The following is a 15,746-nucleotide window of genomic DNA, read 5'->3' as shown; positions in this document are numbered from 1 at the left end:
TAAAGATGTGTCTGAAGTTTCTAGCTTGACTCATAGAGTGGAGAGTGCCATTCATAGAAACACGGAAGAGAAAGTCCAGATTTAATATGAGAAGTTATTTTTGAGACATCTTAGTTCCAAAGTGCCTAAGGGACAAATCACAGGTGGAGATAGTGAGCATACGGTTGGAAAGAAGGATGTGAAGCTTAGGAGAGAGGTCAGCCTGGATGATAAAGACCAAGGATTCATCAGCCTATAACTGGAAATAGAAGCCATAGAAGCTTCCAGTTAAACCTGGAAACAGGAAGAAATAATGCTAATGAAAGAGCACTTAGGATGTGGGTGGAAAAACAAGAACCAGAGAATTGAGAAAAATGATCCAAGGACTGGAACATAATAAGAACATATAAAAGGCAGAGGCCACAGTGATTATAAGCCTGTCAAATGCAGAAAGGTTCTATATGATGAGAAATAAAGAAAAGCTATTAAATGTGAGACTTAGGAAGTAACTAGTGGTTATCTATCTGTTTAGTACCTTGCTCATTAAGGATTTTCCATGTATTACCACAACAACCCCAGAAGTCATCCAGAATGCTGCCCAGAGACAATGCTTCCCAACTGGTACTTGAGATTAGGACTCAAAGTTTCTGACTCTTAGATCAGTGCTTTCTTCTACTACAACACACTGTGCCTTCAAGACACATTGGCAATGTGGGCATTTCTCTAAAATAAGAAGCACTCATAGACTGGTAGAGAAAACGACATGAGGAGATCACATTAAAGCAGTGAGTGCTACAAGAGGGATGCTAAGGTAGCCCAGACATAGCTGCCAAACCCAGCCTGGACTCCTGGAGGAACTGAAGCCTGAGTGTCATTGGGAACGATGGCAGCCAGGGTGGAAGAAGGAGCCAGCAAGAGGCCTGGGAGGGCACTGGGGCAAAACTGTCAACATAAACAAAGCAGGAACTTGGTCGGTGAGTGTGGAGAGTTGCAACCAATGTGAAGCCAGGGAAGAGAGAGGGCTGTGGGAGGAGAGGAGTCAGCCTCTCTCACTGATGCAGAGCCTCTCCAACCTTATCTCAGAGAAGAATGTTCCACGTCCCCCATGTGTTGGCCACACTGAAGTCCATACAATTTCCGGGATTCTCCCTGTGTCTCCCACCCCTATCTTCATGCCCTTATTATTATGTTTTTTTTCACCCTCCCTCCTCAAAACTCCATGTCTGCTCTTACAGTCATTCATCAGCCAAAGTCTAGCAACATGACCTCTGTGCTCTGGGGCCTCTCCAGATGATCCTAGTCAAAATTACTCCCTCCTCCCCTTTCCAGTCCCACTTCATAATTCTTCAATAGCACCTTTCTTACTTGGCCTTATGTCATAGTTTCTCATGAGTAGATCTGTCTCTGTTTCTCTCTGTCCATCTCCCGTCACTCCCACATACACACCCCACACATGATTATGGGTCCTTAAGAATCCAGGGCTCTCTGTTATTCACCTCTGCCCACCTCACAGGGCCTAACACAAATCTGGACACATGGCAGAGTCGCAAGAATATCTGGCAAACTGAAAGGCACTGCGATCCATATGAAGAAAAAGACACAGAGACAAAGAAATCAGCCAACTACAGACTATTACTGTGGGAAGGAAACTTACAAGTCATCTTCCCTTATGTCATAGAAATAAGTCATCACCTTATTTCATAGAAAAGGGCCTTAGAGTTAGATAGGTGGAAATGCAAGAGGATAACTTGTGTGGAGGACCATATAAATAACTGGTGTCATGTCAGCATGGAAGAGGCCAAGCATTATCTGAGAAGGCAGTACTTAACCAGATTTTGATGGAAGAGCATGAGTAAGGCATCCCATGAAGGAAGAAGGGAATCAGCCAAAGTGTGGCAATCAGAAAAAAACATGGTGTGTTGAGGAAAACGATAACTAAGTATGGAGGGGACAGAAGTTTCTTTAAGGGAAATAGTGGGAGATAAGGCTGGAAGGGTAGGTTGGGGTCAAATCTGGGGCCCCTTAAAGATCAGAGAATTCAGACTCTATCCTGAGACACTGAGATTCTCTTAAAATGCTTTAATATTGAGTTGATTTGAACAAGATGGTAATTTTGAAAGATGAACCAGGAAGGTGAGCGGACTGCACTGGAATCAGACTGACTAGTCAGAAAGTGGGAAATAATGAGGTCTAGACCAGGGAGGCTACAAAGAAAACCAGAAAGAGGAAAGACACTGAATTGTCATTAAAACTTGGTAAGGATGAGGTGAAACAGAGAAATATCAAAAATGATTTAAAGGTTTCCAGCTTACATGACTGGAAGGATTAAGATCTGAGGGGGAAAAAGAAAAAGAAGAAGAAGAGGAAGAAGAGGAAGAAGAAGAAGGAGGAGGAGGAGGAGGAGGAGGAGGAGGAGGAGGAGGAGGAGGAGGAGGAGGAGGAGGAGAAGACAGGGAAAAATAAACTGTTACATCTGGAGAATTCCTTACAGATTATCTTGTCCAAGTAGTCAGTTTTACAGTTGATGACTCCAGGCAAAATGTGGTGCTGGAGAAAACAGGAGGACTTTGCTTTTAGTCAGAGTTCTTAGAACAGGGCTCTCTCATCACATTAAAGGCCAGGAATGGAAACACCCAGGGATGGAGAACAGCGCCAGGCCTAGGCAGAATCACATCTGGCCCCTGGGTGGGGCTCACCCTGCTTCTCCTTCTCCCTCTGTGCTGCTCAGGATCTGCCCTGGGCATGGGATCGTCTTCTTCCCCTGAACCTCCATGGTTTCCTGCGTACCCTGCCTGGAGTCACCTCTTACCTAAGTCTAAGCCTTTTACTCTGGCCCCAGATTTCATCACGCCTACTTAGACCACCCTGAGCAGGTACATGCTAGCTCCACGACCTCCCTTTCTCCTTTCTTCTTCGTTCACTCCTCCCCATTCATTCCTTCAACATTTTTATAAATCCTGGAAATACAATGGTAAGCAAGATATGGTTACTGACCTCATAGGGCTTATATTCTGTAACTGAAGGCAGGTTATCCCTTCAAAAAAGGGCTGAGATGAAAAATAATGGGGGTTTATAATCTATGTGGAGAATCAGAGTAGCCAGAGAAGGTACTCTGAGTAGGTGTCACCTGAGCTGAGACCTGCAGGATGAGGAGACCTTAGTCCAGCCATATGCAAAGGCCCCAAGACTTGATGCATTCAAGCAATTGAAAGGAGCCAGAGGAGCCTGATGCGGGGCTCAATCCCGGGACCCTGGGATCGTAACCTGAGCTGAGAGCTGATGCTAAACCAACTGAGCCACGCAGGCACCTCTGATGCTCTCTATGTTGAAGTCTACTTGCCTGAAAGGAGCTACACCAGTGTTCTTGCAGTTTTTCCCATGGTATCTTTGTTCATTCATTTATTTGCAACCGTTTTAAAACCTTATGTTTTCAATCTTTCTCTTATAAACAGCCTATAGTGATATTTCTTAAATTCTATCTAAAAAACCTTCATCTTTTAACTGGAACACTTGGTCCCTTTAGGTCCTAGCCTTAGCCTAGCTGGATTTAAGCCTATCATCTTCTTCTATCCTTCTATTTAAGCCACCTGTTCTTTGTTCCTTATGCTCTCCTTTCATCCATTCCTTTGAATTGATTATTTTTTTATCATGGTTTTCCATCTATCAGTGTGCAAGTTACACACACTTTTTCCACGCTCTTAATGTTTATCCTAGTGCATGCTTGACATATCAAAGTCTGATGTTAATCTTTCCTTTAACTTCCCCTTGAAAAATGCAAGGACCCTGGAGTACCTTGGACCTTAGACTTTTAACTACCTCCTCTTCCCCAAGTTATTTGTGACATAGTCATGTATTTCGATTGCATATAGTTTCAAAACCCCACAAGATATTATTATTATTGCTTTATATAGTTAGTGGTCATTTAGATTCACCTACATATTTACCTTCTTCTTTGCTTTCCTTTCCTGCTACATCACAGAGCTTCCATATGGCATCATTTTCCTTCTTACTGAACAATATTCTTTAAATTTTTCTTCAGCTGTGGGTCTGTTGGAAATACTTGTACATTTCCATCTGCAGTTTATGAGGGTTCCAATTTCTCTACGTCCTTTCCAACACTATTTAATATCCATCTTTTTTATTATAACCATCCTAGTGGGTATAAAGTGGAATCTCATTGTGCTTTTGATTTTCATTCTCTAATGAGTAATGATGAGGAGCATGTTTTCATGTGTTTATTAGTAATTGATATATCTTCTTTAGAGAAATGCCTACTCTTAAATTGGATTGTTTCTCTCTTTATTATTGAGTTGTAAGAGTTCTTTATATACTCTGGATACCAATCCCTTCTCAGTTTGCTATCCAGAATATATAAAGTGCCAATCTGATAAGGGACTGGTATCCAGAATATATAAAGAACAAATATGTTCTCCTATTCTGTAGCTTGTCTTTTCACTTTTGTAATGAGACTGTTTTTAGCACAAGAGTTTTAAATTTTGGCGAGGTCCAGGGGCACCTGGGTGGCTCAGTAGGTCAAGCATCTGCCTTTGGCTCAGGTCAAGATCCCAGGATCCTGGGATGGAGCCCACGCTACCTGCTCATCGGGCGCCTACTTCTCCCCCTCCTACTTCCCCTTCTTGTGCTCTCTTTCTCTCTGTGAAATAAACAAATAAAATCTTTTTTAAAAATTTGGTGAGGTCCAATTTATCTGTGTTTTTACTTGTGCATTTTGTGTCATATTTTATAAATTATTGCCTAATCCAAGACCATGAAGATTTACTTCTATTATTTCTAAGAGTTCTGTAGTTTTAGCTCTAACATTTAATTTTTATAATCCGCGTGGAGTTAATTTTTATGTATGGTGTGAGGTGAGAGTATAAATTCATTCCTTTGCATGTGGATTTCCAATTGTCCCAGTAACATGTTTTGAAAAGATTATCCTTTTACCATTAGATTATTTTGACACTTTTGTCAAAAATCAATTTACCAGAATGTAGGGTATTATATCTATATTTGGTTCCATTGATCTATATGTCTATCCTCATTATTCAGCTTTATAGTAATGTTTTAAATCAGAAAGTATAAGTCCTATAACTTTGTTCTTATTCAGGATTGTTTTGGCTATTATGAGTCCCTTGCTTTGCCAGATGAATTGATTTATCATGTTTTTTTAAAATTCAAGTGTAGTTAACATACAGTGTGATATTTGTTTCAAGTGTACAATATAGTAGTTCAACAATTCCATATATTATTCAGTGCTCATCAAGATAAGCGTACTCTTAATCATTCCCATATGAATTTTAAGATCAACTTGTCCATTTCTGGAAAAAAGTCAGCTAGGATTTGGATACGGATTGTGTTGAATTTGTAGATAAAATTAAGGAATATTGACATCTTAACAACATTAAGTATTCCAACCCATGAACATGGAATATTTTTCCATTCATTTAGATTTTATTTCATTTCTTTAGCCAAAGTTTTTGTAGTTTTCAGTGTATGAATTTTGCACTTCCTTTGTTAAATTTGTATCTATTTTATCTTTTTGATGCCATTGTAAATTGAATTGTTTTCTCAATTTTATTTTCAGAGAATGCTCATTGTTGGTGCATGAAATGCAATTGATTTTTATGTATTGATCTTATATTCTGCAGCCTTGCTGAATTTGTTTAGTCCTAATAGTTTTTTAGTGGGTTCCTTAGGATTTTCTATACACAAGATCACTGCATCTATGAATAGAGATAGTTTTACTTCTTCCTTTCCAATACAGATGCTATTTATTTACTTACTTACTTATTTATCCTAATGGCACTTGCTAGAACCTCTGGTACAACGATAAATAGAAGTGACAAGAGCAAATTTCCTTTTCTTGTTCATGATGTTGGGAGGGAAACATTGAGTTTCACTCTTTATAGTATCTAGCTCCCTGCTGGAATGTTTACATTTCAAATTAATCTCCATGAATTTAGTAAGCATAGTAGTTCTGTAGTCCATATCTGATAATTTCAAAACTGGTGTCTCTGGGGTCTGTTTTTTTTGCTGGTTCTGGCTTACATCGTTTATCCATTGGTGTAGCTCATTGTTTCTGATAGTTTTCTGACCTTCTTTTTTTTTTTCCAATTACCTACAGAAATAATTTGAGACCTTAGATGACCTTAGATGGTCTTATCTCCTTCCGAGAGGTATTTTTGTTTTTTCTCCTTCTAACAGGTACCCGAGGGCCCTAGCTTTTGGGAACCAAGGTTTTCTGAGTCACCAAGATGACTTCCCAAGGTTAAGTCATAACCCCATTCCCAAGGCACATCCTGTTGAGTTCTCAGGCCTGAGTAGGGAATGTTTCAAGTTTTTTCCCCTTTGGAGAGTGCTAGACTCCAATCCTTATCTCTGTCTTTCATCCTTTTCCCTGGAATGGGCACATGCTCCCAGGGCAAAAACATTTTTGAACAGTGCAACTCTTCAGGATCTCAACCTCCAGACTCTAACCCTTGTCTCCTTCCCACACTAAACTGCCAAAAATGTACCTCTGTCCCAAGCATTGAACACCTCAAGGGCAGAAGCAGCTGAGGTTCATCTCTCTGAACTGTTTTTCTCAAACTAATTACAACCTCATAATTATCATTACTGTTTTTCCTCATTGTTACTTTTAAGACTATTCTTTTTCTGTCCAGCTTTTTTAGTTGTCTTCAGAGGGAAGATTATTACCAAAGTTAGAAGATTCCTTTTCATTCTGGTAACACTGCTCTCCAAAAAGCAGATTAGAGGATATTTCTTTTTATAGATGTAGCCCATCTAATTAATAAAAAAGAAATAACAAATTTGAATATCATTATTTTATAACTCCTAGTGAAGTAATGAATCTGAGTATTGAATTAATGTCTGCTAATATGACAAAAAGAGAGACAACTAGACATCACAAGTCCCCTAGTGGAAAATCACAATGCCACTATGAAGTAGCCATCTCTAAAAACTCAAACCTCAATCTGGTCAAGCCTCTAGATCTATCTACCAATCTATAAGAAATACTAAAGACAAAGCAACAGGTTTAAATATATCATAAAGATGCAATAAGAAAAATCCAAACTGTGAGACAGTCATGAGAAACAACTTGATGTCTTTACCAAATAAATTACAGGGGGAAAAAAGAGGATTGGTGAACCTACAGATTAAAATAGATTTGTGAGACATATCAAAGAATCACAATGCTTAGATCTTATTGGGATTCTGATATTTTAAAAACTGTTAAAACTATGAAACTTATGATATAATTGAAAATGTGAATAGTGTCTCAAAAGTGACTGATGGTATTTTTAAGTATTATTACATTTTAAGTAAATAATACTATTGTGGTTAAGTTTACCAAAAAGGAATATGTGTGCATATATATATATATTACACTATAGACACATACGCATATATGTACACAGATCTATAATGGTTATGGATGAAAATTAAGGTGTCTGAGATTTGCTTAAAACTAACAAAGGAAGATGAGAAGTAGATAGGGGTGTGAAGAAAAAAAAAAGAATATCATGTAGAAAATGAGATGATGGGTTGGGAATTAGAATACAGACAAGAAGACCATTCAGGAGCCTCTTGTATCCAGATGAGAGGTGGTGGTGACTCAGACTAAAATAATGAAACAAAGTGGAAAGAATTTGAGACACATCTGGGACATGCCTTGATGGTGAACTGAATGTCTGAATCAGGGAAAGGAAAGAGCCACAGGTGACTTCTCATTTCCAGTTTGAGTAAGTGAGTAGATGTGGTGTCACTCACTGAGATAAGAGAAAACTTAAGGGTGGGTGTCACGAAGGGCAGATGGTGGGGAATAAACTTCCATTGGCAGTTTTTACATTTGACTTTGAAATTTCTATGAGAAATTCATGAATGTATCAAGTAGATAACTGCCAACGAGAGACCATATAATTTGGGATGAAATTTTATCAATAAGAAGATGGTTTTTAAATCCAGAGGAATTAATCAGCCTGGTCAGGTGGAGAATATAAAGGCAAACATTTATTGAAGCCCAACATATCAAGCACTCAATAGATTTATAGTCTAGGTGGAAAGACAAGTCAATGGTAAATGCTGTGGGAAAATATGGGCAAAGCAGTGTTGGGGGGGGGGGGTGAGAGACAGCATCCCTTTCTTTCCTAGCTCCCATCCAGTCACGTGGGATGGACTGCGAATAAGGGCCAACAAATGTAACCTGAATGACGTATGAAATATTATCACAGTCCAAACTTTTCAACTTCCTCCAAAGAAAATCTCCACTTTTATTGATGACATTATTCTTTCAGCCTTGTCTTCTCACAGACTGAACTAAGGGCTGTAGGCACTGGGTAACATGTCATGCCCAGCATTTTGGATGTCCTCAGTATCAGGAATAGATGGGGCTTGAAGCAGCTGGTCAGAGCAGCCATGAGCAAACTAGGCTCCAATTTTCCTTCGTAGAGGGCACTAGAACAGCCAAATAGGCTCAGGGCAGAAGCCCAGCCCGGAGTACACTCTTGCTGGCTCACAAGGCCTGATTATGCAACCCCTCATGCCCTTCAAGTTTTCTCCCACCCTGAATGCACAGGCTGTGAATGAGTGCTAGGTTACCCGCACGGCTGATTCCAATCTCTTACTTGTCATGTCCTAATGTTTTACGATGTGTTGAGAAGACCCCTGGCAAAAAGCCTCTGTTTAAATGCCTTTTATTATTTTCTTGTTTGTGATGTATCAGGCCAGAGGATGGGATGTGTGTAACCTGATCACCCTAGTAAAAAATTGTAATCCCTTCCATTTTTATGGCCTCCCAGGAAAAATTCCATTTAGGGGGAAAGTAATGACTTTCAGAACTAATTCTCAAACATCCTATCAACATGTTACCAAAACTGGGGCCCAGCCCTATCAGGGACTTCAACTCCTCTAAAATTTTCCTGATAGTTTTTGTTTGGAAAGTAATGTGTTCAAGCATTTTGGGAAGCAGAGGTTTGGGTGGAGGGGTTCCTGAGAGTGTGTGTGTCAGTGTGTGGGAGGGAAGGAGGAAAGGACTTGTGAGTTAAGGGGATTCCAACATGTTGTCAGGATGCCATTTTCCAGGGACCTTAGCCCACTGCCACTAAAGGTCTTGCTTGCTACCAGATTTTCAAAGAGCAATCACAAGTGACATCAAAATCTCCTTTGGTTCTCCCAACAAGCCTGTGAAGCAAGTATATCACCCATTACTCCCACTAAAATAAGGGAACTAAAGCTGGGGAAAACTAAGTGACTCGGAGCATACAGCTTAATGGGTAGCAGCTTCAACCTGGTTCTGACCTCTGTGTCTACTTTGGTTCCTGCCCTGTACATGGGCCAAACTACCTTCTGCATAGAGTTTTGCTCCCAGATATAAACATATCCCACCTCTGTTAAAAGAGTCTGGAACCCAAAGGAAAGGAGATTTGAGAGCATATGCACAAGAGTTGCAACATCCTTCTGCATATAGCATTTTCACTCTGGTGGTTCTTACCCGGTTTCCACTTCAATTCCATGATGGCCGATGTACACCTGGGATCACTTCATCTGGAACTCCAGTCCTTCAAAGGAACACCCATCTGTAACTCCAGTCCTTTCTTTCTAACTTAAAGGGAACATAGCAGAATCCAGGTAAGAGTAATATTAAGAATGATAGTAAAATCAGCTCCAATTTATTTTCATGTAAGTCATTCACAAACATTGCATTATTAGTAATAACAAATTATTAGTAGCACAAATTATTTGCAATATAGTTTCAAACTGTCACCAGAAGTTGATATCAGGGTTGTTGTCCCATCTTATTCTCTTTCATACCTACCATGGTGTCCTATCTACACCCACCCAAGCTCATTTTCATCTACCAACCTCTCAGCATCTCATGGGGGTAAAGAGCATGGGATCTGGAGTGAGACATACTTGGTTCTGCATCTTGGCTCAGACACTTTCTTACCGTGTGACCTTGGCACACAGTTATCTCATATGTAAAAGGGAGATGGTAAGAGTATCTGTCTCTGGACACTCAGGTGGCTAAGTGGGTTAAGCGTTTGCTTTTGGCTCAGGTCATGATCCCAAGGTCCTGAGATCGAGTCCTGCATCAGGCTACTTGCTTGGCGGGGAGCCCGCTTCCCCCTCTGCCTGCTGCAACCCCTGCTTGTGCTCACACTCTCTCTCTGACAAATGAATAAAATCTTAACAAAACAAAAAAAGAGTATCTGTCTCATATGCTCCTGTGAAAACTAAGTGGAGATGAAGATAGACAGATAAATATAGCCAGATATAGATGGATAGATAAGAGTAGATAGATAGGTATTGTGTATGCAAGCTATCAATGTCTGGCACGCATTAACCACTGAACAAATCTTACTATATTTTTACTACTTCATCCCATATCTATCTAATCCACTTTCTCCACTCTCCTCTTCTGTCAGTTTTTCATGAGCTGTGTTACTGTGGAGTGAAGCTTATGCTCTGAACTCTCTGGTAAAGAAAACAATAAAATATTATAAACAGATTCAGAATGGGAGCCCAATCAAATGAAGCAACATTTGTAGAATCTTTCCAGCAACCTTATCAAGAGCTAGTTTAGTAATCCAGATGGACTATGAGTTCAGTCATCAGTCTCCATTCAGTGTATTGTTGAAGCAATAGCTGCCCTTTGTATTTCAAAGACTTACCCACTGTGCCACCCACTGGGTTGGTTTCCTAGACTGCCTAGAGGCAAAGGACTGCCAAGAGGCAAACAGGGTGTTTTCTCTCTACTCACTAGCAGGGCTGGTCCCAAAACTTTGCCGAGACACTGCCCCAGCAGAAAGAAGCCGCCCCAGCTGAGAGGCTCCGGACTCTGGGGGAAACAAACTGAAGGTTACAGAAGGAGGGGGTTGGGGGGATGGGGTAGCCAGGTGATGGGTATTAAGGAGGGCATGTGTTGTGATGAGCACTGGGTGTTATACACAACTAATGAATTGTTGAACACTACTACATCAAAAACTAATGATGTACTATGTGTTGGCTAACTGAACATTAAAAAAAAATGCTTTAAGAACACTAATTGAGATCAGATAACATGTCTGCCTTCAGATCACCCCAAGAGAGAAAAGAGACCTATCCCCATGGAGGAGGCTGCACATAGATGTACATTAGTGGAACAACAGCAGATGACTCATAAACTGTGAATCCCAACATTGTAAGTGCAGGTGTGTCAAGAAAAGATAAAGCAGTGATGGACAAGGCAAAAGCCCAGTGAAAAGTGAGATCACCTCAGGATGACATGTTAATGAGTCATCAAAGGATTCCTGAAATTCTGCCAGAGGAGCAAGCTGTAGTCCTACTATCAGCTGTCAGATCCATTTTTTAAATCTTTTTTTTTTTTAAGATTTTATTTATTTATTTGACAGAGAGAGAGAGACAGCCAGTGAGAGAGGGAACACAAGCAGGGGGAGTGGGAGAGGAAGAAGCAGGCTCCCAGCAGAGCATGGAGCCCGATGTGGGGCTCCATCCCAGAACCCTGGGACCACGCCCTGAGCCAAAGGCAGACGCTTAATGACTGAGCCACCCAGGCGCCCCCATTTTTTAATTCTTAATCTGACATTGATCTACACTGCCCACTCAAAATCTATAATCCATTGTTCTCCATATCACAAATAAAGATAACTCTATTCAGCCACAACTAAGCAGCTCTCCTGCCCCTTCATTCTCTTCCTCTGTTGACTCTCCAGCCCAGCTATACAGTCTTCACTCCAGACATTTTCCCCTCTCTTTAAGCCCTCAAATAGAAATTTGCACCACATTCTCCCACACCCCCACCTTCAAATGCACACATGACCTAAAGCTCACACAACCTGGAGAGAGGAATTCTTTAAGGAAAATAATACAAAACTGTGAACACAATATTTTGTGTTCATAAGAAATAACACAAAGCACAAAAGTTTCAAAGCAGAAAATACCAGAATGTCATAATATACAGAAACATTACACAATGTTTTTAGTATTTAACTGCCTGACACACCTCTATAATATTTTTTCTTGCAATTTTTTTGCCTGCATACTCTTTGATCATCTCTTCATATGATAATGTCTTTATAATATTATTTTCTCCAGAGAGAACAGAAAGATAATTCAGTCTTTCCCTTAGCTTCGTTGATCAAAATTTCTGGGAGGTTTTAATTAATATTTTTGAAAGTTTCTTTCAGTTTCCTAATTCTGTTATTGATGATGTCACATAAATTTTTAGGATTATTGTCAAATTTAGGAAAAAACTGTTAATTTTCTTTCATATAAAACCTATAAGATATGGAAGAAATTCCTACAGATTAGCTTCTGACTCCATATTTTTCAAAGTTTGTTTCTCTTCCACCATCCACATACTTCTGATGGCAAGCACTGTAGAAAATATTCATATTGGCCTATGACCTTTTGTCCTGTACCTTTACGTTATGATGCCAGATTAAGTCAGTTCAATGGCCAATAGAGTATTCCAGAAGCCATTCCTATACCAGGATTGCTGGAAATGGCTTAACTATACACAGAAATAACTGAGAACAAAACAAATATATCCCACTAAACCCAAATTAAACATATCCCCAACTCAATTCCCATTAGCCAGATCCCAAAAATGCCTTTGCCACTCCAGCGCCAATCCAGATGAGGGCAAGGTATGATAAAGAAGAAGATGACTATGGACTCTGAGAAACAAACTGAGGGCTTCAGAGGGGAGCGGGGTGGGGGAATGGGATAGGCTGGTGATGGGTAGTAAGGAGGGCACGTATTGCATGGTGCACTGGGTGTTATACGCAACTAATGAATCATCAAACTTTACATCAGAAACCAGGGATGTACTGTATGGTGACTAACATAATATAATAAAAAATATTACTATTAAAAAAAAGAAGAAGCTGAAGTGGAGAGAAACAGCAATCTAAACCAACTGCAGTTTAAATATCTTAGTTCTGCAAATTTTATAAAAACATATGAACACATTGCTAGAAAAGGGAGAGGCCCATGAAAATAAGAGTTCCACAGCTTTAGGCATCATTAGGTTCATGGTAAATCCACCTCTCTCTCTTTCCACTCCTCTAAGGAATTTGGAGTCATCCTACATAAACTTCTTCAATTTCTCACCTCCTATTTCAAAATGTTTCCAGATCTTTAGCTATCCTCTAACCTTTCCCTTTTGCTTCTAAAGGAATATCATATCAAGCCATTTGCAACACCAACTCTTCCATTTAATTCCATCTCTGCTGACCTCTTGCTCCAACAAATTTTTTTAAGATTTTATTTATTTACTTTTTTTTTTTTTTTTTTTTTTTTTTTGAGAGAGAGAGAGAGAGAAAGTGAAAGAACGCAAGCACTGGCTGGGAAAGGAACGGAGAAAGAGGGAGAGAGGGAATCCCAAACAGACTCTGCACTGAGCACAGAGCTGATGCGGGGCTCGATCTCACGACCCTGAGATCATGACCCAAGTGAAAATCAAGAGCCAGGCACTTAACCAACTGAGCCACCCAGGCACCCCTCCAACAATTTCTTATTTATCTCACTTTTTTCTGCTCTGTTAACTTCTTTGACCAAGCCTGGAAAGACACCAATGTCCCAACACACTTTAAAGTGTTCAGACTGCACTTATCTTATTCCCCACATCTGCTTTTCCTTTGTGTTCTGCATTTTTATTATGACTCCCATAATCGTCCCAGACCCACAGGCTAGAAGATGTTGATACCTTTTCCTCGATATTAGTCCTTTTGCCAAGTTTGGTCAAGTCTACATCTATAATATCTCTCTTAACAGACTCTCCATTTTTAGATGGCCTAGGATATGATAGTAGACAAATTAGGTTCCCAATCTCTAGCTTTTCTACTTCTCTTACCCAGCCAAATACTGACAGAGCAGACAATTGTTGTTTCTGTGTGCCCAGCATCCATCTTCCTTCCTTACTGTCAATAACAATGCCCCATTTTTTGTTGGGGAACCACCCCTCCCCCATTCTCCGTACATGTGTGGACATAAAGCCAACTTATGAACAATCAAAGCATTCCATTTTCCTAGCTATGCTGATCAGTTCAAATACGGGCATAAATGACTTCAGGCAGACCAATGAGACCCAGTCTGAATTTTGGGGGGTTTTTTGTTCATTACTGGGAAGAAGGAACTGGTTGTAATAGCTTACTGGTTCCCTCATTAATAAATGGGTTTAATAAAATCTTGACATATGTTCATTTTACATTTGTATTGGAGTCATGATTTTACCTTTTTAAAAATTATCTTTCTGGAGGTCTTCCACCAAGATGCCCAATGAATTTACCTGACAGAGCCAAGTAAACTGTATTACTGGGAAGCGTACCCAGTAAGTGGCTTAAGCCTAGGAACGTATTCTCTTTGCTCCCAGAGGTGAATGCCAAGCAACAATAAAAGTTGAACTTTATTGACTCTCCATTTCTCTAGTTAGCTTTTTTTCGTTCTACTAACTGCATGTATGTGTGTGTGTATTGCATTTGTGGCTGAGAAATTATTTCCTCTTAGTGTCAGCAAAAACTGATAATTTCATTTGAATGTATGATCATTTGGTGATCTCCAACATTGGTGATCATTTTTTTTCATCAAGTGAGAGAAGACAGAGAATTTGGTTGTTTCTGTTTGTTTGTTTTGTTTGTTTGTTTATTCTGTTCTCATGCTCACTGTGAAGGAAAACAACTCTTTGCTATCTAGACCATAATGTTTTGGTGTTTCTCTATCAATTCTTGAACTGTGGCTGAAATTATAGGATTGGAGTTTTAAGCAATTTGTATGTCTATATGTCTGTAATTTGGAAAGGCTTTACCTCTCTCTGTGAATGTACAATGTTTTTCTATCTCTGAAGGGTATTAATAAAGTGGATAATGAATTCTCTTAAATTAAAGGAATGCTGCTCTGATTAATTTTCACAAGGCATAAATAAGGCCAAGAGACTTAGGCTATTTGGGAGACATAAAAAAAAAAAGAGGAATTTACCCAAATTTATGCATATTCAAAGTAAAATCTGGTGGAATTTATTGGCTTTGGTTTCCTAGCTTCAAGATCCCAAATAAATCAACAAAATAAAAAGGCATCCTATTGAGTGAGAGAAAATATTTCCAAATCATGTATCTGATAAGGAGCTAGTATCCAAAATATATAAAGAACTCATATAATTCAATAGCAAAAAAAAAAAAAGAAAAAGAAAAAAAGAAAGAAACAGTCTGACTAAAAAAGAGACAGGAGATCTGAACACCCATTTTTCCAGACATACAGATGGCCAACAGACACATAAAAAGATGCTCAACGTCACTCATCATCAGGGAAATGTAAATCAAAAGTACAATGAGATATCGCCTCACATCTGTCAGAAAGGCTAATATCAACAACACAAGAAACAACAAGTGTTGCTGAGGATGTGGAGAAAAAGCAACCCTCTTGCACTATTGGTGGGAATGCAAACTGGTGCAGCCACCATGGAAGACAATATGGAGATTTCTCAAAAACTTAAAAACAGCACTACTAGGTATTTACCCAAAAATACAAAAACACTAATTTGAAGGGATACATGCACCCCTATGTTTATAGCAAGATTATTTACAATAGCCAAATTATGGAAATAGCCAAGTGTCCATCGATAGATGAATAGATGAAGAAAATGTGGCATATATATATATATATATATATACATAATATAATATACATATTATGTACATATAATATACATAATATTATACATATTATATATATATAATGGAATATTATCCAACGATAAAAAAGAATGA

General features: G+C 39.2%; 1 long non-coding RNA gene across 2 annotated transcripts in view; it reads right to left on the bottom strand.

Moving 5' to 3' along the window:
* The window catches only part of LOC113240954 (uncharacterized), an 83,565-nt gene extending 73,544 nt beyond the window's left edge, over nt 1-10,021 (bottom strand). For both annotated transcript variants that reach the window (XR_008958166.1, XR_003311370.3), the window contains exon 1: nt 9,473-10,021. This is a non-coding gene — a long non-coding RNA (uncharacterized LOC113240954). The remainder of the gene's footprint in view (nt 1-9,472) is intronic.
* Nucleotides 10,022-15,746: the final 5,725 nt, after the last annotated feature.

This window comes from Ursus arctos, unplaced genomic scaffold (assembly GCF_023065955.2).
Source record: "Ursus arctos isolate Adak ecotype North America unplaced genomic scaffold, UrsArc2.0 scaffold_8, whole genome shotgun sequence".
Lineage (NCBI taxonomy): Eukaryota > Metazoa > Chordata > Mammalia > Carnivora > Ursidae > Ursus > Ursus arctos.
The sequence above is the reverse complement of the archived record's forward strand: the minus strand, read 5'-3'. Positions and strand labels throughout refer to the sequence as shown.